The following is a 23,132-nucleotide window of genomic DNA, read 5'->3' as shown; positions in this document are numbered from 1 at the left end:
TTAATTTCTAATTGTGCTCTGAGTCCTCTCTCCTTTTTTTCTTGGTTAATTTAAGTAGTGGTATATCAATTTTCTTTATCTTTCCAAATAATCAACTTTTTGTTTCATTGGTCCTTTATATTTTTTGTTTCAATTTTGTTTACTGCTGGTCTCATCTTTGTTGTTTCTTTTCTTCTATTAGCTTTGGGTTTGCTTTGCACTTGTTTCTGTAGTTCCTTGAGGTGTGATGTTATGTTGTAAGTTTGTGATCTTACTGTCCTTTTGATGAAGCATTAGCATTATAAATTTGCCTCTTAATACTGCTTTCACTGTATCCCAGAGATTTGACAACTTGTTTCACTATTGTCATTAATTTTGAAAAAATTTTCTAATTTCAATCCTGATTTCATTGTTGACCCAGAGAGTATTCACGATCTGATTATTTAGTTTCCATGTATTTGTATACTTTTGTGAGTTCCTCTTGGAATTGATTTCTAATTTTGGGCCAGTGTTGTCTGAGAAGATACTTGATAAAATTTTGATTTTTAAAAATGTATTAAGACTTGTTTTCTGGTTTATCATATGGTCTATGTTGGAAAATGTACCATGTGCTGATGAGAAGAATGTGTATTCTGCAGTTTTGGGATACAATTTTCTGTAAATGTCTGTTAGGGCCATTTGTTCTAGATTCCAGTTTAAAGCCATTGTTTCTTTGTTGGCTTTCTGCCTTAATGCTGTCAGTAGAGTGTCTAATCCTGTTAGTAAAGTGTTGAACTCCCCCACTATTATTGTGTTGCTATCTCTTTTTGTAAATTTAGTGGTATTTGTTTTATGAATTTGGGAGCTCTGGAGTTAGGTACATACATATTTAGGATTGCTATATCTTCTTGTTGAATTGATTCTTTATTATTATATAATGACCTTCTTTGTCTTTGTTTACAGTGTTGTTTTAAAGTCTGTTTTTTCTGATATAGGAGTAGCTATTCCTACTCCCTTTTGGTTTTCATTGTGTGGAATATTTTTTTCCACCTTTTGACCTTGAGTTTACATGAATCTTTACAAGTTAATTGGGTCCCTTGAAGACAGCATATATTTGGTGTGCTTTTTAAATTCATTATGTCAATCTGTAGCTTTTAAGTGGGATATTTAGACCATTTACATTCAATGTTAGTATTGATATATAAGGTTCTGCTCCCGTCATAATGATGGTTATTATCTAGTTGCTTTGTTTTTTTCATTGTGTTACTGTTTTATAAACCCTGTGAGTTTTATGCTTTCAAGTGTTTTTATACTGGTGTGTAATGACCTTGTTTCTACATTTAGAGCTCCTTTTAGCATTTCTTATCAGGCTGCTCTAGTGATGACAAGTTCCCTCAGCATTTGTCTGGGAAATGCTTTGTTTCTCGTTCATTTGTGAAATTTAGTTTCGCCACATTGAAAATTCTTGACTGACAGTTATTCTTTTTGAAGACACTAAAGATAGGATCCCAACCCCTTCTGGCTTGGAAGGTTTCACTAAGAAGTGTACTATTAGTCTCGTAGGTTTTTCCTATAAGTTATCCAATGCTTTTGTCTCATTACTCTTAGAATTCTTTTTTGCATGTTGACTTTAGATAGCCTGATGATTATATGCTTTGGTGATGTCCTTTTTGCAGTGAATCTCCCAGGAGTTCTTTGAGCTTCTTGTGTTTGGATATCTAAATCTCTAGCAAGACAATGAAAGTTTTCCTCAATTATTCCCTCAAATCGTTTTTTTCAAACTTTTAACTTTTTCTTCTCCCCCAGGAATAGATCCCCATAGCTGTTGGAGACTTTGTTCATTTCTTTTTAATCTTTTTTGTTTGATTGATTGGGTTAATTTATAAGCTTTGTCTTTATTCTTTCTTCTACTTGGTCTAGTCTATTGTTAAAACTTTCCACTGTATTTTGTAATCCCCAAACTGTGTTTATAATTTCCCGAAGTTCTGTTTATATTCTCTTTTACATATATATCTTTAATGTTTTTTATTAATATCCTGAATTATTTAATTTATTTATGTTGGTTTTAACTTTTTCTTGGATCTCATTGAGCAAATTAATAATATGCATTTTGGATACTTTGTCTGATTTGATTTTGATTTGAATCCACTGCTGGAGAGTTAGTATAATCTTTTGGGGGTGTCATAGAACTCTTTTTTTTCATATTACGAGAATTATTTTTCTGGTTCCTTCTCATTTTGGTAGGCTATTTCTTCTGATTATTTTTGAATTTAGTTTTGATTCAACTGGATTTTTAAAAAATTCCTTTTGAGGATGTGACTTTAGTATGTATAGTTTATGGTCACCTAGTTTTGGATCTGGGTGCTTTCCATGGCAAAGACTCTGATTAAGTTCCTTGTTTATGGAGAATCTTTGGCTTTCTGAGATTCTGGTTATAGCAGTGATGTGCTGGGTGTGTGAGCAGGTTCACTGTCTCCCGTGGAGCCAGAATGGCCAAGGTCTCATGAAGTATATTCATTCAACAGTGGTGTGCAGTTTTAAATTTTTTCCCAGTGTTTTTTAAACTGAGTTGAACAGGTCAGCCTCCACCCAAGTAGGAGGTGCCCACAGGTAAAAACCAGCTGTGGCTGAAGCAGGTGGACATATGCAATACCCTAGTGGTGGGCAGAAGTCCTGTTTCCCTCATTTCACAGAATCTGTATCTTTGTTGTTGCTGTTGTTGTTGTTGCACTTGACTGAGCTTCCTTAAAACAGTTATTTTTTAATTCTTCATCAGGCAGTGTATCCATCTCTATTTCTTTGTGGCCAGTTGCTGGCATCTTATTTCTGTTCATTCGGTGATGTTATGTTTTCCTGATTGTTCTTGATCTTTTGTTATCATGATGTCTGTGTATTTTTAATAATAGGTACTTATTTCATTCTTCACACACTGATTTTGGCTGGGAAATCCCTGAGCCAGCACAGTTCTGTGACACACAAGATGTCTGAGGCCTTCTATAGCAGGTGTGGTGCTTGGGCAGGTCAGATGCCTCGGCGCTGCAGCAGCTAGTGCAGCACTACCAGAAGCCTGTGTTAGATGTGGCCAGTGCTGCTCTGGGGCACACCAGATGCCCAGAGCTGCTGAGGGCTTTCTGGAGTATGGGCCCACTAAAGTTGTCCCAGCAGTAGTGTGGCTCAGAGATCAAGTTTGCCACACTATCCTGAAGCCTGATGCTGCGTGGTCTCTCCTTATGCCACAGTGGATCTAGAACAGATGTATGTGAGTACTATCTTGGATTATGGGGTTGTGGGGGTTCTGCCTGGTGCTGGATTTTACTGTACCAGGCCCAGTGTTGGAGTCCAAGGTAAAGTCCTCTGCTCAGCTCTCTCTGTTTTCTTCAAGTGGACAGTATCTCTCTTTGCAGTGTACTTCCTGGGTTTGAAAGAGGGATGACACGTTTAATGTAAAATTGTCCTTCCTACCCTCTTGAATGTTCTTTTCTTATTGTCATGCTATAGCCAGGAACTATGCTGTATCACCTGGCTTTTTTAGCTTTTGTGAAAGTATTTTTGTGCATGGATAATTATTAATGTTGATGTTTTCATGCGGGAGAGATTACTAGAGCATCTTACTCTGCCATTTTGCTCTGCCCTTCTCCACAATGCATTTTCACAATGGGACTCTACCCATGTAACAGCCACCTACCTATATTAGGATAAAGAGCATGGCCAGACACTCAACAGCCCCTTTTTGTCCCACATTTTTTCTACCTTTCCCCTAAATCAACCACGATGCCGATTTCTGTTGAAGTTTATATAAATTGAATTATACAGTATTTGTTCTTGTCTTTGCCTTCTTTTGCTCAACTTTATGTTTGTGATGTTCACCTATGTTGTTTTTCTTGTGGTAGTTCATTCATTTTCATTGCCTATATTATACCATTATGTAAATACATCACAATGTATTTCTTGATTATATCTGGGTTATTTTTGGTATGAGTTTTTACAAATAGTGTCTCTATAAATACTCATATCCATAAACTTTGTAGGCATATGTATTCTTTTCTGTGGGGTATATACCTAAAAGTGGAATTGCTGGAGCCATAGAGTATGTGTATGTTTAGTTGCAATAGATTCTGCTGAACAGTTTTCCAGAATCGTTGATTCAGTTTACTTGCATGAGAAGTAAATTGCTCTATATAGAAGAGAATATTTTTAATGCAATAACGTATACAATCATGTTATGATGAAAACAAGAAAAGTGTTGATTTAAGAGAGACTGGGACTAGTTTGTAATAATTTAATGTATGCTTGGCATACTTCAGTTTATAACAAAGCTGATCACTTTATTTTGTGAAATTTTACCCATGTGACTACGTCAACCTACTTCAGATCAGATAATGGTGGCAAGGATCTACTGAGGCTAGGAAATTTAAATTATCTACAGAATACTGGGGATATGGGAATGACTTACTCTGTAAGTGTATAGTGTTCCTTTAACTAAATCATAAAAATCATTGCTGTTTTATATGCAAGGTTTATGAGGTCACATGAATGCTTGCTTACTGTGCATATGGTAAGAGCTGTGCATTTCAAGTTAAATATAGGAGCAGTTATGGCTGTAAAGAAGTAGTTTAAGAAATCAAGAGAACTATAAATGGCCATCTGCTCTATTCTCCAATTTTATTTGCTGAATTAACCCAGTGCAATATTTTAATGAATAATGGGTTGGTATTCCATCTGCTCATTAATTTTTTCACACTATAGAATAATCCATCATTTTTACTGAGTGGAAACAATTTTCTACTTTGTAAAAATATTTTTAAAAATACAGTCAGTGGGTATAATTCAAATTTCCATTAATTTCAAGTGTATTTTGGAAATGGAGGTGCTGAGAACATCTTTAGGGTCTGAGTGCTAGAAAAAGAATTTCAGTTCTTTGAGATGACAATGCATATTGGTTGATGTATATCTTTTTTTTTATCAGATACATTTGTTTTGGCTTATTTTGAAATAACCAGAAAAGAACCTTTCTCTGTATGATCAAAGGTTGCAGAGATGTAAATGGCATCAATGATAATATAACACTGTTAAGAAGAGTATGATTAGTTCTTTAACAATAATGTAAAATATATGCCATTATCAGAATTGAGCTTATAGTATTCTAATTCTAATTCAGTGCCATGAATCTAAAACAAGTTGAGCATATTAGTGTGTGTGTACATGCACATGCACATCTTCACACATTTAAATAAAAATTTCATTTAAGTGTATTTTTACTTTGTTTCTTCTTTATTGCCTCTGTCTTTTTTTTTCTCCTAAGTTGGCATGGCACATTATATGATTTCGGGCCATTTAAGGTTCACGTGTCTGGGAGCAGATGTCTATTTAATGGCATCTTTAATGCCTGCTGTGCCACTTCCACAGGTAGATTCTCTGAAATAGAATTTGACCAGAGGGTTCAGACATTTGGAGACCTGATTGGTGTAGTGAGAGGTGAAAAAGAAAGGGGGAAGGAGCTTTAAAATATTCCAGTATTGATGATTTCTAAGATTTCTACATCATTTACCAAATATTTTCTCTTCTGGTGGTTTTCCAGCTCAGTCAGTTCTAAATAATTTATCAACGGATTTTGCAAAGGCTCCACTCCAGTTCTTATCAGTTCTGGGACCTCAGGGTATTCTTACCTATCAGTGGAGATATACTATTCCTTTTAAAGATAAGGGGTATGTTGTGCAGAAAGAATGGTGAATAATAAGTAAAAATATTCCTATGGATTATAGGAGCCTATAATATATATTATTTTGAAAGAATGCCTAAATGCCGAAAATCACGACTTAATGCACTACTCATCATGCCTAAAATAGGTAAACCACCTTAGAGGCACACACTTTAATCCCGTCAGGTTTTCTTTATATCTTTTTTTCTGTTGGAGTAGGTGAATTAAAGCCATAACTACTAATTTACTTCATAGAGCTTTCTATTAACTATTACATACTTATATGTCCTAAGTCTCTTGGTCGCCACACATTGTTCATATGATCACCCACATCCATTTTTCTCCATTTTGGTAACCAGAGTGTCTAGTATAATCAGGACTATTCCATCCCAATATGTAAAGAAAATGATATATTGCCTACTTTTTCAAGAAAAGTTTCCATTAAAACTTAAAGACCAAGCAAAAAAGAAACTCAGAAAAGTTAAATGACTCATTTAATTTCAAATGGTTCAATATAAAAAAAACAACAATCTCTCTTTGGTGATCTTATTTACAGCAAAGGAAACTATTAACAGAGTAAACAGGCAACTTACAGAGTCAGAGAAAATATTCACAAGCTATGCATCCAACAAAGGACTAGTATCTGCAATCTGTAAGGAATTTAAACAAATCAACAAGCCAAAAAAAAAAAAATTAAAAATGGGCAAAGGACAGGGACAGATACTTTTTAAAAGAAGACATACAAGCAGCCAACACACATGAAAAAATGCTCATCATCACTTGTCATCAGATACATGCAAATCAAAACCACAATGAGATACCATCTCATACCACTCAGGATGGCTATTATTAACAAGTCAAAAAATAACAGATGCTGGTGAGGCCATGGAGAAAAGGGGATACTTAAACACTGTTGGGAATGTAAATTAGTTCAGCCACTGTGGAAAGCAGTTTGGAGACTTCTTAAAGAACTTAAAACACAACTATCATTGGACCCAGCAATCCCATTACTGGGTATGTACCCAATGGAAAATAAATAGCTCTACCAAAAAGACACATGCACTCGTATGTTATTTGAAGCACTTTCCACAATAACAAAGATGTCAAATCAACTTAAATGCCCGTCAGTGGTGGACTTGATAGAGAAAATGTGGTACATAATACACTATGGAATACTATGCAGCCATTAAAAAAAGAATGAAATCATGTCATTGACAGCAACATGAATGCAGCTGGAGGCCATTATCTGAAGCAAATTAACACAGGAACAGAAAACCAAATAGTGTATGTTCTCACTTACAAGTGAAAACTAAACATTAAATACAAATGGACATAGAGATGGGAGCAATAGATACTAGAGACTGCTGGAGGAGGGTGACATGGAGGGAGGGAGTGAGGGCTGAGGGACTGCCTATTGGGTGCTGTGCTCAATGCCTGAGTGACAGGATCATCCATACCCCATACCTCAGTGAAACACAGTGTTTCCAAATGACAGATCTGCCCATGTATCTCCTAAATCTAAAATAAAAGTTGAAATCATTAAAAAAAAGAACAGAAATAAAAGAAAAAGAAATTAAGACAAACTACAAGGAAGACAAGAATGAATACATATAACATATAAATATCTTTAAAGAAATGAAGATGAAATAAGAGGAAAAATTTAAAACTCAAAAATCAAAAAAGCAATAAAAAAGATTCAAGAGAAAATGACAAATGTTGAAGACAAGACAAAAAATTGAATATATGCATAGCAGGAATCCCTGTGGAAGAAACTTGGAAGCAAGGAAACAGAACAAACACTAAAATGCAAATTCAAAAATCTTTTCTAAGAAAATGTGAAGCTACCTACCAAAAGAGTGCATCACATCCCTAAGAATATTGACTTAGAATTGTGAACACCAAAACATGGTGATAAAGTTACTGGGCTTCAAAGAAAAAGAAAAAATCATTTGGCTATGTAAACAAAAGTGAAAAAATGACTTACAATGGAAAGAAAATTAGATAATTGCCACACCTTTCAGCATCAATGCTTTATACCAAAAGAAAATGAAGAAACATATGTAAGATACTCAAGGGAAAAACACACGAGACATGGATTTTATTTCCAGAAAATACAGCCTTCTAATGTCTAGCAAAGGACACAAGAAAACTGTCCCCAATATGTAAGAACTCGGATCCTATAAGCACTTCCTGAGGAATTTATTAGAGAACAGGCTTGAGACAAGCAGAATAACTAGAGAGACATCATAAGGACTGGTGGAGAACATTAAATAAGTAGTTACTTGTAGAGCTTAAAGTAAATGGGGCAGAAAAGGAGAGGGTATGTGATGGCCATATGAACTGAGAGTACAGACAGCGTAAGCACTTTACAAATGGGTGGAGAATGGAAAAGTAAACCTGTATTTTAATGTTTTCACTAATCATATTGGTGGAGGTATTATTGTTAGGTTCTGAGACTATTATATATGTAATATGGAAAAAACTAATGAATAATTATGGGATAGTCTGGGTGTAACATCCCGTGTCCTTGAGAACCAGATTTTTGGTTTTGAAGAAAGTAGGTAGCAGTGTGCTAGAGAAAAAATTAAGTCAGGAATTTGAATCTGAATGTGAATCATCAAAGTAAGTAACCTCAAGAGAAATTTTATTTTCATATGTGTACTTCCCAGTTCTGTGCACTGAAAAAGTCTAGAAACACTGATATGGCCTAAAAAGCGGGCTCGGAAACTCTTGTAACAGTAGCTATCAAGGAAGCTTTCAGAGACTGTTAGACCCATGTTAAAACTTACCAACTGAATTTGAGCTTCAATAATGATAGTTGCAGTAGATTGAAGCCCATCAAATATGTTAAAATCTTTGAGTTCATAATGATATTTAAAAACAACAAAAGAATTATTCATCTTTGGAAGATAATAGGAAATCAAATCATTATATTTAAAATTAGTCAATAAAGGAGAAATATATAAACATTTATTCTGACTTTCCTAAATGAACTATACCACTATCTAAATAGTAGATGTGGGAATGTTTCTTTATAAAAGTAATTTCAACTAATAAATGAAAAATGAAAGATAGAATGTTGCCATTTTGCAATTCCCGATGAATGAATATGGGCATTTAGCACGAACAGCTGCTAAGATCAAAAAACAGAGCTGACCGGATATTACGTTCCTCCTATAATCCTGCCAAATGCCACTGATAGTCATGACAAAAGATTAAACTTGAGTCTGATGCTTCTCTGGATCCAGCTGCAAATTGCAGAAGGCTATCAAGAGGACAAAGGAACATGCTGAACTGCACTTTCAAAAGGATGTGTTCTCTAAAATCGGGATTCTGGAAAACTCTGTAGGTCAAATTGTCTGGGTTTTCCAAAAGATAAATTGCAGGGAAGTGGCAGATGTGGAGGAGGACCCTGTAGATTAAAAGCGACTTAAACTATATCAGATTTTTTAAAATGAGCAAAACAAGAGTAATTAGAGACAGATATTGGAGTGATAAAGCTATTTTTAAAACACAATGAAAGTTAGGTATTATAAAAATGAGGAGAATAATGATTTTGGTGAGGGGAATGGAGTTGTGAATGGAATGGGGTTTCTGGAATGTGCAGTAAAGTTCTATTTCCTGACTGAAGTGTTATCACTGACAATAATTCATTAAGCCATACATCCTTTGTGTGTGTGTGTGTATATATAGAGATATATATATCTATAAAGATATATATATATCTATAAATATACACATATATAAAGATATATATATATATTTTATTTTAAAATAAAAAGAATTTTAAAATTTCTGTTTGGTAGAATATAAATATAAAAGTTACTAGATAGCACCAAATTATAAAGAGAGGTTTTCTCTGCTGGTTATACCTTGGAAGATTTTTATGTTTTTCTTTTTTTTTAATTCTTGTAAAATTTAGTTTTGAAGCAGGCTATGGATGTCTTTGGAAACCTGCATTCAGAGAGATGACACTGTAAAGTGTTTCCAGGGACTACAAAGCATAGAAAACTGATCACAAGCCATTGTAAACTGAGGCATGTGTCTGATATGTATCTTATTGACGAGGACCGTGTCAGTCAAGGCAGTGCTAGGACTAGAACTCAGTCGATAGTGTCTCCCAACTTGTGCCAGATGATTTATTTGTAGCCCTCTCAGCTAGAGTTATGTATCTGCAAGATCATAGGAACATTTTCTTCAATTATGAAGCATGGATGTAATAGGGGAAAATTGTTATATTCTATGAAAAATTACCTGTATTTTTAATGAAAATAATTCCATTAAAACATACTTCAATTGAAAATATATTAAACTTTAATGCTTCTGATAATATTTGATGATGGAAAATGAACTAGCAAGGGCAATATAGCCTTCTCCTTAAATCTTCAGAAAAGCATACATGCTAGGAACCAACTTCCTTTCTCTTTAACGGAACAATTAGGTAAACTTCCTAAGAACAGCTATTATGCTTGTCTTTTTCATTGCAGTATCCCTAGTGACAACACAATACATGGCACACAAGCACATGGGAGGGAGGATCTCAGAAAACAGATTCAAACATAGAGGCATGACTCTGTGAATGGCTTCTGGCATTAAATAGCCTGGGTTCAAATCCCAGCTCTTAATGGCTTCTGTAGCATTGGAGAAGTTACTTAATCACTCCAAGCTTCAATTTATGCATGTCAAGGTAGAATAAGCTACCCTTCTGGGTTATTGTGAAAAATTAAGATTTTATACATAAAATATTCAGTTCCATGCCTGGCAGAGTTTGTGTTCAATAAATGGTAACTATTTCTTATAATACATTCTGTTCCAGCTAGAATTATTTATTCATTTTTAAGCAAAAATTTGGGATAAGAAATGAGGCTTATGCATGAATATAAAAAATCCTAGAGGATTTCTTAGGACATTACTGATTTTCAGTGCCCTCATTATGATTTATTCTAATCAGCACCCCGAAGTATCAGGAACTGGTGTTATTCCCCTGTATAATGAATTGATAGCTAACTTTTAAATTTACATTGCCTTCTTTCTTTGTTCCTTTCTTTTTGCCATGTATACCTTGGTGTCCAGAAAGAAGGAATAGCACCGATAGCTTGAAATCCATCAGACAGTAAAGTATGTTTATCAAGATTCATAAAGAATGTTTGATTATGCTATTTGTTCCAATGAAAAGGCTTGTGTTGATTATCATGTTAATTAGAATACCTTCTCTACTGAAATGTTCTACACAATTGATGTTTTATTTCCTCATGTCTCAAATCATATAATTTGTAGTTTTCTGAAATGGAAGAGACAGATAGTACCAAATCTTTGCTTTACAGCCCATTCCCCAGAGAAGTCTGTAGCTGTGCTGAAAAAAATGAAAAAAAAAAAACAAACCCCCACAACTTCAGGCATATTGCTTGAAAGATATACTGGCATATCATAGAAATGTTTTTTAACCTTATCATGAAAAGCTCAAGGGTATTACCTATATGATCAGCCAAAGAAATGTATCAGGCTTAAAAACAAGCAAAGACCAGAGACATATCAATTCTCCTTTTCAGTGTTACTTTTCTTTCTTTTTATTTCTTTCCCTTTTTCCTTTTGTTTTGTGTATTTTCTCCTACAATTTACCTATCAACATTTTAAAAATGAAGGCAATTAAAAATAGACATTTGATGAAATAAAAATAAATACAGTTATAAAATTAACATTAAAGAGAATATTTGGGAGATTAAGTAGTAGTTTTCATATCAAATAATAATTTTAATAGAAACAAATATTTTATTTCAACAAATGTATGAATGCCAATTTAATGCAAGCAGTGTGCTAGGAACTAGGATTCCACTGATAGAAACAAGATATGACCTCTACTTTCAAAGAGCTTTCAGTCTATTCTGGAAGAAATGAGAAAATGAACAACTATGTAAAATAATTAAGTTAAAGTGAAATGTGTGTGACAAGAATACAAAGCCCAAAGCCTCTGCCATGAAGTGTCAGAGAAGTCCCCATCAGAAATTTGGGATTCTGAGTTATCACTGAAGGACTGAATAGCATTTGCTCAGGCATACGGGAAGAGAAAATGCATTCCAGGAAAAGGAATGTCATGAAAAATTCATCAAATTATGAAGATTCAGGGACTAGCAATGGGTCAAGCTTGGCTGAGGCAGAGTGAGCATAGACAGAAGGGTGGAGACAATTTGGGTCAACAGGAAGCATCTTGAACAGAACATCCAGGAAACTGGACTTTACAAAGTAAGCAGGGGTCATCGAGTGTTTCTGAGGAGGAAATGATCTGGCCTGTGTCAGGAAAGTAACAGATGGCATTTGCAAGAATGGACTCCAGAAGCAACAATATGGAGGCTGTTAGACAGTTAGGAGGCTGTCTCGTCCACCTAAGAGATAGTGGGGACTTGAGTTAGAGTGGTCTTAGATGGGGATAAAAGAGAGAGGGAGAACTCAGGAATGTACGACTGCTAGGGGAGATATGGTGGGCAAATAATGGGAGAAATAATTATTGGAAGATGTCTTCTAGTTTGAGTGATTAGGAAGATGTTACTGAAGCCATGAACTGAAACAGGAAACACAGGGTGAAGTGCCTGCTTAGGCCCTGAGAGCAGCAGTTGACTCTCTTGGCTACACCCTTTCTTCACATTTTTCACTTGGCTTCCCAGACCCCCACTCTTTCTTGGTTTCCCCCAACCCCATTGGCCCCTCTTTATTAGGGTCATTTATTGTAGCTTCTATGTCTTCCTCACCTCTGCTTGTTGGTGTGTTCCAAGGCTGAGTAATTGACCCTCCTAACTTATGTGTCCTCACTCATTTTCCAATTTCATGGCTCATAAAGTTATTTCCAGATATAACAAATTTAACTCTAGCTCCAAGCTTTTCACTCTAATCCCAGACTCATACATTCAGCTGCTTACTGGCCATCTAATAAATGTCTGAAACTTAAAATGCTCACAAGTGAAGTTGTGATCACTACTTCAAGCGTGATTTTTTCCTAGTCTGCATATCTCATTTGATACCGACTACATTGCTCAAATTCTTAGAGTCATCTGGGCTCCTGTCTCTCACATAGCAGCTGTAGTGCCCCTTTTAAAATATCTATCTAATAAAATTGCCCTTCCATTCTAAATTCTCCAGTGGTTTCTCATCCTACTCAGAGTGCAGGGTACAGTCTTTATGATGATGTCTGAGGCCTTATGTGATCTGTTCCTATGTTACACTCTAACCTGGCTTCCTTCCACCCCACTTCTCCCTGGCTTTGTTTCATGGGGGCGAGTCAGTCTCCCCTGGTTCCTTCAACACTCCGAGGAATCTTCTTCCTCAGAACCTTTTCACAGGTCTATCCCTCTTCCTGTAATCTTCTTCCAAAAGAAAGTTGCAGACCTCCGCCTTCACTGATTCGGGTCTCTGCTCAAAATTCCCTTTATCAGGGAGACCATCTTGAATAAAACAGCAATAAACGACCTCCACCCTCCATTCCCTTGCCTTGCTTACTTTCTTCACATTTATCACCACTTGACCTATTATACCGGTGTATAGGTTGGTCTCTTTCTGGTAGAAATGAAGCATCTTGAAGTTTTATTTATCAGATATCATCTATGTCAGGCAGACTTGTAAGAACTTTACAAATGTTAACTCATTTAATATTCATAACCACTTATGCCATAGGTGGTAACATTTCCATTTTATAGACAGAAAATTGAAGCACAGAGAGGTTAAATAAATTACTTAAGATTTCACAGCTCATTTGTGGTAGGCCTGGGACTCAAACTTAAGCAGTCTGGCTGCTTCACCACCACAAGTTTTGCTTTTGAGAACAGGGACCTACTTTTGTTCACTGCTCTGCTACTTGCCTGGCACTGAGAATGTGACCTGGCTCTGTGTGTAATGAATAAGTCAACTTTCGATATATTAATTTGAAGTGTTGGTATAGTGTCTCTTTCCCATGTTCAGAAATCAATACAAATAGAATGATAAAAATTCAAAGTTTGTTTTAATTCAATCACTATGTACTATTCCTTGTAAGAATATCATTTAAGTTTTTTTAAGCTCTCTGCATTTTAAAATCTGTCTACATGATTCCATTTTCTATTAAAACACTGCTATTGTAAACTCAGCAGTAAATACTAAATATTAAATACTTGATTGCTTTCTTAGGGTCATGGGCTGAGTCTAGCAAATTAATCAAAAGAGGGCTTGTCTGTAAAATTTCTTCCTTTTAATTGCGCTGCAGGAAATAGTCAATAAAATATTTGATGAGGAATGTTAGCTAAATCAAACTGAGTAAGCCTCTATTGATCACGACAGGTGCCAAGCATGATGCCATGCAGTGAACATAAAGACCTGTAAGGTATCCCTCCATCTGAGGAGTTCACAGTCCGGGAGACAGACTAGTAAACAGGTACAAAAGTTATTACTGGGCCAGGCGCGGTGGTTCATGCCTGTAATCCCAGCACTTTGGGAGGCCAAGGCGCGCGGATCACGAGATATGAAATCGAGACCATCCTGGCTAACACAGTGAAACCCAGTGTCTACTAAAAATACAAAAAGTTAGCCGGGCGTGGTGGCGGGTGCCTGTAGTTCCAGCTACTCGGGAGGCTGAGGCAGGAGAATGGCGAGAACCCGGGAGGCGGAGCTTGCAGTCAGCGTAGATTGCAGCAGTGCACTCCAGCCTGGGCGACAAAGTGAGACTCCGTCTCAAAAAAAAAAGTTATTACCGGAGAGCAGCAGAAACTTCTCTTGGGAGAAGTGGGTAAGGAGGGAAAGGTGACAGGAAAGGTTTGGTGGAAGGGATGTTGGGTGTCCTAAGAGGTGAATATTTGCAAGACCATCTCAGGGTTAGGAGCAAAATAGGGCCAAGGGTGTTGGTGTGGATGGTGGGTTGAAGGCTTTCCGGACAGGGAAAAGCATGAATAATAGAAGCAGTTTATGTTGTGAATCTTTGTATGAGTTGATCTTTCATGAGGAAAAATTTCTATTAATTTGTGAAAGTCCAATTTATTACTAGCTCAGTAAATTCTATGAGGCTATTGAAGGATCAGAACTATATATGTATAAAGATTGCTGACAGGAAATAAAAATAATGTGTTATTTTATAGGCATTTAAAAATGTATTTTATTTTAATTATGAAAATATGAAATGATGGTTTTATTTCACTTCTTTCTGTTAGAATTGATGTTTTGCCACAGTTTCAGAAAGTAACCAAATTTCTACAAATGCTGGTTAATTTTTTACTGCATTTTAGGTTTGTTTTCATCTCAAATACATTTTTATAGTAAGACTGTTCTTAACATTTATTTATAATATATATTTTAAAATGTATCCAATCAGTTTATCTGAGGGTAGAGTTTGGCATAGATATTTTGTGGGATTCCATACATTTTTTACAAGACATCTTGGCATTTTTAAAGAAAATTTTATATAACAACTCATCTTAGGTTTTATGATTTTGAATATTTCTTATATTAGTATTACATTGGTACAAAAGTAATTGTGGTTTTTGCTATTAATGGAATGGCAAAACCTGCAATTACTGTTGCACCAAACTGTAACATGCTTTATAACTTATAAAGACTATTGCCTCAAAAGTTTACTTTACCTATATTGCTTCAGTTGACCCTAGCAATAGTTCTGTGAATTAGACAAAAGATAGCTAGTTCAGCATTCCATGTACACATCCCTGATTCTCTTTTTACTCACCCTTCAAATGACGGGATCTGATGAGTTCAGCTAGCTGTTGAGAGCGTGTAATTGCAGAAAAGGTGTCAGGGCACGATGCAAGATTGTTGATCAGATGACATGATGAGAGCAATGTCGATGGATGGTGGGTCATGTGACCAGGGTTTCAATCAATCTTGGCCCATTCATCACCTGGATGTAGACTCTGTATATATCACTAGACTTTCCTGAGTCTCAATAAATCATAACTGAACATGAGTTGGAAGGGAAGAGACAAAATCATCTCCAAGGTCCCTCTCTTCTAGTTTGAAGTTCTGAAACTTGATGTGAACTCAAAAGTAAATGAAGCAGAATAAACACAACCATTAGAAGAATCTGTTAGAAGGTTCTAATGAAGCATGAAGGTTTTTCAGACCTTGTAACACAAAATGTGTATGGACATGTTATCCTAGGCATTCTACAAATAGGCAGCATCTCTTCACATGGAATGTACCAAAGGTTGTTTTCATATCCACACTGGTACCTTTTGTTATATGTGACCTGAGTTTACTCTGGGAAAGCAGTTACTCCATTGACGTGATCTACTTCTAGAAGTAATTTTTTATTTATCTTAATTATAGCAAATGAAACTTTCCTACTAACAATTTAGAGAAGGCATCGAAATAATCACTTTCAAATATTGAAGATTAATGGAAACAAAGTTTACACTGGCTAGGAAAAGTGTTTGCCTTGTTTCTGGTTAGATAGTATTTTCCCAACCATCCGCCTGTGAAATGTGGAGTGAAAAACTTACGGAAGCCATTTTTAGAAAGCAAAAATGGCATCATATATTGATATTCCAGATCATATATTTATTTTCTCATGTTATCTCTTACATATGAGATAACATATGTATCCCATGGTAATGGTCAGTCAGGAATATCATTTTCTTATTCACTAATCCATAAACTAGACAATTGACTGAAAATCAGTGCTAAGATTTATTGTCACTAGTGGTACATTTTACAAGGAAATGCAGAGCTTTCTTTTACATCATCTTGGATTAAAGACTACATTTTATCACCAGTTTTTTAGAAATTTCCTTTTCTGGAAATCTGTGTTCCTATTTGGAAAAATTCTTAATACCTTCTCATTATCAGCACTGCCACCAGTCTTCACCTTTGTAATAATTCCTAGGTAGATGCCAATGCACACAAACCCAACCTATGTACCCCTGCTCCCAGACGTGGAAAATATTCTAACCAGGGCCCATATTTTTAGAATTTCATAGAAATTAGTCTGTTTTACAATACTAAGATTGCTGCAGGAGAACATTGGATCTCTGACCCTCTATTTCTATAGATTACATAGAACTATTAGAAAAAATAGCTTCATGAACCCGAAGCTCAAATTATTGTTTTGTATCTCTGAAGTAACTTATCAGACAGTTGTAATAATTCTATTTCCTTTCTTCAGGTAAAGTAGACAAAGTTGGCTAATTCTTTGAAGGCTGGATCAGTATCTTATTAATTTGTGTTTCCTTTGCACCTGGTAGGTGTCAGTAAATTTCTATTGAGTAAACCAAGGGCCTCATAGGCTTCCAACAAAGGACAAATACGCAAGATGCTTATTAAAGAATAATTCATAAGATAATAGTGGCTAAAAGATCATCTCTTCTTTCCGTAAATGTGTTCAAGAAACATGAGAGTTCAGAGTGAACTGAAGCCTTCCGAACTTTAATATACCTAGTGCTGAAATCTTCAACTAATTTATAGATATGACTTTTGTAGTATGTCATGGAGATAATTTGTCTACAGTCATTTCACTGACATCACTGAATAGCTATTCTGTAATAAAAGTCCATCATTATGATATTGAATCAGACTTAAATACAGAATGTAAGTTGTACTTTATTGTAAAATACATTTAAATACTTTGATTAAACCTTACTAACTCGATTTCAAATGACATTTCATTCCTTTAGTCTCTCAGTTTTTGTCCCTTACATGGTAAATCCATTTTCTTGACTTCTCAATGTATTCATTGATTCTATTTTTCTATTAGTTACTTAAAAATTAGGATATTTATGTCGGTTATGTTAACTACAGTTACTTAATAGTTTTAAACTGTGCAATAGTGAAGCTAGTTCAAATATATTTCCTCATGGTTGAATTGCATTTTAAGAGTCAGTCAGTACTTCCCTCATAATCTTTCACTAATGTTTGTTCCTTCCTCAGCATCTTTTGGATTCCAGCTGTTGCTAATCCAGTCCAAGGCTTTCATGAAGGGTTAGAGTTTAGCTCCAATTTAGCTGAGCCGGTAAAAGGAAACCTGAAATATACTTACTGTGGTCTCACTGGAGGTGAACAAGAGATGAACAGGATGCTATAATTAACTAAGTTTCTCTAGGTCAGTGGTTGTCAAGGGTTGGTCCCAAAGCAGCAGTATCAATCAATATCATCTGGGAAATTCTCAAACCGACTAGAGCAACTAGAGCCACAGAGTGAGAAACTCTGGAGGTGGAGCCCAGATATCTGGTTTCACAAGCCCTCCAGGTGATCCTCAGCACACTCAACTTTCAGTCCCACTGCTTTAGGTCTTCTCTTAAGATGAAGTATTCCCCAGGGATTAAAACAACTAAGAATAACCTCCCATCTTAGGAAAGTCCAGGTAACACAACCCAAATCTCAATTTAAGTTAAATCTCAATTTAACTTAAACGGAAACTCAATAGTATGCATGGATTTCCATGTCAGACAAACTTGAGCTTGCACTCCAGTGAACAGACTCTTACCTCACTCATCTTGGGCAACCGCTGTGAGCCTCAGCTTCTTTTGTTTGTTTGTTTTAAGAGATGGGGTTTCACTCCGTTGCCCAGGCTGGAGTGCGGTAGTGCAATCATGGCTCACTGCAAGCTGGAACTCCTGGCCTCAATCCTTTCTCACAGCCTCCTGAGTGGCTGGAACTACAGGTGCGCACCACCACACCTGGATAATTTAAACGTTTTTTGTAAAGACAAGGTCTTTCTATGTTACCCAGGCTAGTGTTGAACTTCTGGGCTCAAGCAATCTTCCAGCCTTGGCCTCCCAAAGTCTAGAGATTACAGGCATGAACTATCATGCCCTGGCTGGTTCTTTATTTTCAGAGTAATTTTTACCTTTCTGGGCATTGTGAGGATAAGAAATGATATATGAAAAACAAGAACCAGGGTTGCTTTTATCACGTCACTAACAAGGCATAGGCATTGGGGCCCTCATTTGCATAGGCTCCTTCTAAATAATAATATGCTTGGGTCTAATTTAATATTTGAAGTTTACACTCTCTTAACTTACGGAGGCCTCTCAATTTGTATTGGTTTCAGCCCCATAGAATCTGGAGGCATTTCTGGCGTGGTACAATGCCTAACACATGGAAGAGGATTGACAAGTGTTAGTTATTTTGGTATTGAGTCTATTCACTATTTCTGCCACCTTTTGTCATTTACATTCAAGCCTAGAACTGTATACTAGAACAACTTACCAGCATAGCACATAGGCATATGATGGACCCATAGTACACATTTATGGATGACCATGTCATTGAACTCTATTTAGGAAACAGAACTTGAGTGCCGAGGGAGTTAATCTCTCACAAAACAAGAGCCTGCATGCTTCTCAGATCAGGCAAAGATTCTAGCCTTTTCATTTACATTTAGCAAATATTTGGCAAGCAAAATATATGGAGAGAGTTTTTTTTTTTTTAAGGCAAAAATCTTTTTAAACCAATGTGAAGTTGCTTAAGATTCAAATGATAGTTCTTCTCTAAAAGTCAAATTGTATTCTTTGCCCTCTCTTTGACAATGATTATAGTAATTGAACAGAATATAGTCTTCTCCATTGAAGTGTATGAATGTAGACACTTAAGGTTATATTTTCAAAGAAGCATGAATAGACTTAGCCATGTGTCTCCTGTTAATACCAGTGGTGTCATGCAAGGAAGTGCTTTTGGTCATTGGATTGAAAACGTACTCCATGACATTAAATGCAAGTATCCTTTAGTATCATCAATTATCCAATTTTTCTATGACTTCTTTTCAATTAATTTTGTTCTGGAATGTAGAGTTATCTGACTTTTTTTCTGGTTTAATGATAGTAGTGCTTGCATTTTTAGTATTTATCAAGTGCTGACTGGATCTTTTTGGTTGAAAAGTTGGTTAGGGAAATTACTGTCAAGCTCACTCACCACCATAGTAACCAAATTTTAATACCTTCTCGGGATACAGACATTTATATAATCTAACTCTGTGGCACTGAGGTGCAGTGTATGTAGTGTATTTATGATTGAACAGAAAGTTTCAAACAGCAGCCTGTGAAATTGGATTTTAGATGTAATGTACCATAAATAAGTGCTATAAAGATTGCCTTTAATGCTATAAATCAGATTTTATTGGTTTCAGCTATCTCATTCTGGTTATTGTATTACCCACAAAATCAGAGGAAATCAAAGAGCTGGAATATTTTTTATTTTAATATCCCATATTCTACAGTAATGGCACATGCACCCTTACAGCTTCCTTTTTGGGTAGGTTGGACAAGGTTGACAGGTGGCAGGCCCCAGCAACATATCAGTGGCAGTATCGGTGTAAACAACGAAACTTTGGGGCTTGAAACAGTTTAAGATTTCCTGTCTGTGAAACCTACAAGGTAGGTGAATTGGCAGATCCCTTCCCCGTCTGAGAAGCTGGTTGTCATGTTCTTCATGCTAAGCTGACACCTGTAGAGATTGGCAGGTGATGTGTGCTGTGCATCTTCTGGAAAGTTTATAGACTTTGGTGATGAGGCTATCTATCCATTGAGGATGGGGATGCCCATGCATGACTTACCCGAGTTATTTAAAGCACCCAAAACTGTTGCTATAAAAGAAAGTTGTCTACTTAAGCAATCTCCCAATATTTGATTTACAACCAATGCTTCTGCTCCCCTCCCTAACACTTTGATGGTTTTCTACTAAGTACAGTTTAGTCCAGAAAATTGACTGTTTTTTTAAAATGCTTGGGAAAGCTTACAAATGGAGTGTTAGAGCCCAAGAGGCTACAGTAATCTAAAAATGAACTAGTTAGGTCCAGAGCAGTATTTAGGCTATTTAATGTGCAGTTTGTGCTTGTGTGTGGTTTTCCTCAATGTGTACTTACACAAGTATCCTGGGTTCAAGATACAGTGAAGCACCTACCCAGGCCTTGAACATCTGACTTTCATTTCATTGGTCAAGGTTGAAGCCTTGGTGTAATGTGAAGAAGCCAAGAGGACAAATGGGATTTCTTGAACAGAGGTCATCAGCGACACACATCCTCATTATGCTTCACTTTTTGATTATTTTATTTTTACTGTGGCATCATGCCAGATATGTTCTCATTAGTTCCCACACCTGTAAAATAACCAAATTTAGCAATCAGAGAAGATATTGAAATCTTGTGTTTTATCTTGATTAAAAAGAAATCTAATTCCACAAATGCTTCAGTGATCTTTAACCTGCTGCCTGTTGGAAATATAAGCCATATATACCGTCCTTGTTATGTCTGAGTTCAGCAGTTAATATTAAAAAAAAAAAAAAAAAAAAAGGAAATCTTGATGCCGCCTTTACTGGCTACAAACTAAGCTGGCAGAACTAGGGCGATTATGCTGATTGGGGCTTAACATTTATGACTGCCAGTTCACTGCTGAAAATACAGCCAAGGAGCTCAGTCCTAGACCTGGGAGGCAGCTGGATCCCAGGGTGTGCTTTGGCACTTGTTTTAGGCTGTGCCCAATTTCCTGGGAGCCCCAAGGGCGGCCTGCATTGAAGAAGGATCTGTTGCTGTCTAGAAGTGCAAGTGCAGCTGCAAGCGGAAGCAAGGGGGCTCTTTCCTTTAAACACTGCGACTCTTGTTCCGTGTTCTTAATGGGGCATGAGGGAACCTTGATATGGTTTGACTGTGTGTACTCACCCAAATCTTATCTTGAATTATAACCCGAATTGTAATCCCCAGGTGTCGAGGCAGGGAACTGGTGGGAGGTGATTGGATCACGGGGCAGTTTCTCCCATACCGTTCTCGTGATAGTGAGGGAATTCTCACGAGATCTCATGGTTTTAAAAATGACAGTTTTTTCCTGCGGTCTCGCTTCCTCCTGCCACCTTGTGAAGAAGGTGCCTGCCTACCCTTCACCTTCTGCCATGGTTTCCTGAGGCCTCCCAGCCATGTGGAACTGTGAGTCAATTAAACCTCCTTTCTTTATACATTACCCAGTCTCAGGTGGTATTCTTTATAGCACTGTGAAAACAGGCTAATACAAACCTCTTTCCCTTTCTCTCCAAGACTGACCTTCTTCAAGGTGCTATTACCAACCCAAACCCTCCATATTGATTTAGTTTCAGACTAATTGTCCTAATTTGTATACCTTCGTTGTCCCTCTCTATATGACTTTCTTTAGACAAATGCTGAAAAAAATTAATTGATGTCTTGGTTTGTTTGATTTGCCATACCTCATCTCCTGTCGTAGTCTAATCAGCCAGGATCACCAGAAATGAATTTTTACTCAGCAAAGTCAGGTTTATTGCACCATTGCAATGAGGGAGATCACGCACCAGGGGAATTGTGAGGTGTCTCACCAAACGAAGGAAAAGATAGAGGAGGTTAGTATAGGATTTTGAGGGATAATGGAGTTTAGGTGAAACTTAAATAAAGCAGTATTTGGATAGGCTCAAAGCAAAGCAGGGCTGTGTGCAAAGGTTTAACATCAAGTCTGGACTGTGAAGTGGATCTAAGGTCCTGTTTCCTTGGAAACTAGACAGTTAAGATAAATGTAGAATGTTGTGTCCAGAAACCCCTTATTTGGAGCTCTGCACCTGGATTTGAAATTGTGGCTGATTTCTGTGTCAAAGTGATTTAAATCCTCTAGGCAAGAATGGGATGTTTCATTTTTACTGATACAATTTCCCCCCCCCCAAAAAAAAAAAAAACTCCAAGGTTTTGATAGGTTATGATTTTAGACAACAAAGTATCTTGAGTAACAAAGCAATAGTCACCGATAAAAGGGGATTATTACGACACTTTATAGCTGTAGTAGGTACTTGGGAGAAATATCATTTCCTGTTAAATTGTCAGCTGGCTTTATTTGAATCTATTATTCCAATTTTTTAATGGCCAGGTGTATTTTTTTACTTTCTCGGTCTAATTTTTACTTTTTTACTCTCCATATCATTTAGAACAGTTAGTTTGTAAAGAAAAATACTCGACATAAATGGGATTAAATTGTTAAGAAAATGTGTGGGCTAACAACAGAAAAGTCAAGGAATAGAAAGGGTTTCAGGCAAGATTTGATCAAGCAGCTTTTAAAACAATTACTATAAATGTCTTATTTCTGTCTCTTCCCATGGCTTTCTGTACTGTCTACTTTTCCCACATCTTAAATATGGCTTCTTTTAAAACTCACAATGATTAACTTTTTGCCTTTGTTTCCATCGTAACTCTATGCTTTCATTAATTCATGCTTTTCTCAGTCTTAAGAAAATATCAGTCTTTTAGTTCATTCATTCTGTCTTCATATGGATGTTATTTAGCTGTTTAATCTGTCTCTTCTATTTTATATTTTAATTACTTCCTTTCTAGACATTCCAGGTGGTTATTTTCAAGTCTGCCTGGCTTTATAATATCACTCGTGCTTTTTACACAATTTCAATCTCCCTTTTTATGTCCTCAATCATTTTAAGTATATGTAGTTTTTATTCTATATCTCATAGTTCTATTATCTGAAATCCTTAGGACCTATTATTTGTTATTTATTTGTATAAATAGTGAATTTAGTGAATT

General features: G+C 36.2%; 1 protein-coding gene and 2 long non-coding RNA genes across 4 annotated transcripts in view; 2 read left to right on the top strand and 1 right to left on the bottom strand.

Annotated features, from left to right (window-relative positions):
• LOC105477531 (heparan sulfate 6-O-sulfotransferase 3) overlaps positions 1–23,132 on the top strand; it is a 759,454-nt gene that overhangs the window by 513,504 nt on the left and 222,818 nt on the right. The gene's annotated exons all lie outside the window — the stretch shown is intronic.
• LOC105477489 (uncharacterized) overlaps positions 9,389–23,132 on the top strand; it is a 199,670-nt gene continuing 185,926 nt past the window's right edge. Inside the window, exon 1 of one of the 2 annotated variants that reach the window (XR_011614658.1) lies at positions 9,389–21,530. This is a non-coding gene — a long non-coding RNA (uncharacterized lncRNA). The remainder of the gene's footprint in view (positions 21,531–23,132) is intronic. The other variant, XR_011614657.1, reaches the window with a different exon arrangement.
• Positions 19,942–21,943, bottom strand: LOC105477494 (uncharacterized). The gene is made up of 3 exons (XR_984729.3): positions 21,806–21,943; positions 20,516–20,710; positions 19,942–20,059 (listed from the first exon to the last, which is right to left on the bottom strand). It is a non-coding gene; the product is annotated as an uncharacterized lncRNA (long non-coding RNA).

This window comes from Macaca nemestrina, chromosome 16 (genome assembly GCF_043159975.1).
Source record: "Macaca nemestrina isolate mMacNem1 chromosome 16, mMacNem.hap1, whole genome shotgun sequence".
Classification (NCBI taxonomy): Eukaryota; Metazoa; Chordata; class Mammalia; order Primates; family Cercopithecidae; genus Macaca; species Macaca nemestrina.
The sequence above is the reverse complement of the archived record's forward strand: the minus strand, read 5'-3'. Positions and strand labels throughout refer to the sequence as shown.